The following is a 2029-nucleotide window of genomic DNA, read 5'->3' on the forward strand; positions in this document are numbered from 1 at the left end:
AGTTTAATTTAGATTTAATAATGAAGTCATATATTTTTAGTTTAATAATATAACTCTTATATAAAGATAATATTTAGTATTTTGAATTCAATTATCTATACTGTATTATAAAGCATTTGGTTAAAACTCTTAAAAACTCTTAAAACTCTTAAAAACAACCTCTATTACTTTAGGTACAACCCACTAATGCATACTATCCCTAACTAACCCCCGCCGCGTATCCCTAAACCCAATCCCATTTTTATCGCCAACCCGTATACCACCGACGATCCCAATCCCATTTTTATCGCCAAACCGTGTACCACCGACGATCTCCATCCTTAGGTTTCGTCCCATCAATCTCCTTCCCCATACTGTGTTCTTTCTTTCCCTCTCTTCGCTCTCTCTTGACATGTTTTCTTCCTCCCTCCCCCATCATTGCTCCGACCCTAATTCGTACCACTCCGAACTCGATATTCAACCTGATTTGTTTCTTGTTTTGGTTATTGGGTTTGGTTATCGACTTTGTTTTTTGGTTACCGTTTCAATTTTGTTGGTTAACTGCCACATCAGAACCAGTATGATTAAACGGTGTCCATTGGATTTTGGTTTTGTTTGATGAAATCACGAATTTGATAACTAATTTGGGTTTTGGTTCACCCGTTTCCAAAAATCACRAATTTAGGTTTGTTGTTTGTTCACTTTATTTGATTAAACAGGAGGTATCGATTTCATTGTTTCTGGTTTACTTTGTTGCAGGTGATATTTGATAATGGTTTACTATCTATTTCTCTTTTTCCTTTACCCAACTTTGTGTATCGGTATGTATATGTAAACGCAGTTGTTTATTAGGGTTTTAGTGTTTTTAGGTTGGGACGTACTTCGTTGGGCATTATTATCAGGTGCTACAGACGCAGCCTGATTTCGTTCACCAATTTTTCTGCGAAAGCGCCACCTCAATGCTGGTATTAGTCTTTTCCCCTTTGTAGTATGTACTTAAGCTCTCATTTTGTTTATTCAGTTCCTGTTTCCACTACATCTGGTGCAAAGTGCTAACTAAACTGAAACCAACTCTTGATTTATTTTAAATGATAAAAGAACTTCGTTTCTTAAAATGTAACTGGTTAGAGTTCTGCTTGAAGTAGTGGAAAAAATAACGAGTTGATGGTGCGAAATATGGCACATAACTAATAGAGTTTTTAACTTCTAATTTAATTTTGGTTTTACTAGAACAACGATTACGAACAGGTTTAACGTCGACATACTATCAGGCAAAGTGGTTGATGCAGTCTAGAATCCATTGGGAAAGACACCAAGAACACATTGTAGTGAATTTTTGATTTTGGTTATGAACATATAATTGTATCATTGGTTGTGTACTTAGGTTATTCAAGTGAAGTTTTAATGTTATCCAATATCTATACTACCTTATTAAGCAAATTTAGTAAAAGTCTTAAAAGTCTTAAAGTCTTAAAATACTAAATGACCAAGATACCCTTATCTACTTTACCTTTACTTTTCAACCCTTTCCCTTTACCCAACTACCCTCCCAAGGCGTCGCTTCCATCGCTCCCCTCCCCGGACGTTTCAGAGAAGTTGTCCCTCCCAATACGACGATTCAGGGATTTCTCTCACTCCCCAAGATGGCGATTCCCTTTAAACCGAGTTTCCATCGYTCAATCGTTAACAATCATCTCTATCGTTCAATCGTCCCTCCTATCTTCTCTCAATCTTCCATCRTTCAATCCATCTCCGTACGACGATTCAGGCATTTCTCTTAATCTTCCATCGTTCAATCGTTCAATCCATCTCCAGGTAATTATTTGGTTTGTTTTTAACATTCACAATTTTTTAGGGTTTTTGAGTGTGAATTTCAGTCGTGTTTGGTTCACATCATCTGGACAAAACCTTTGCTTATGTCTGTATTCATTTGGTCTGACTTTATAATTCTACTCCACTATATCCTTGATCTACCTTTCCATACTTGCTCTGTTCATAGTATGGTTTCTGTCCTGTGCTTGGCCTATACCATTGAAACAATTTGTTTTCT

The sequence above is a fragment of the Cynara cardunculus genome, unplaced genomic scaffold, assembly GCF_001531365.2.
Source record: "Cynara cardunculus var. scolymus isolate 2C unplaced genomic scaffold, CcrdV1 Un_Scaffold_5374, whole genome shotgun sequence".
Taxonomy (NCBI): domain Eukaryota; kingdom Viridiplantae; phylum Streptophyta; class Magnoliopsida; order Asterales; family Asteraceae; genus Cynara; species Cynara cardunculus.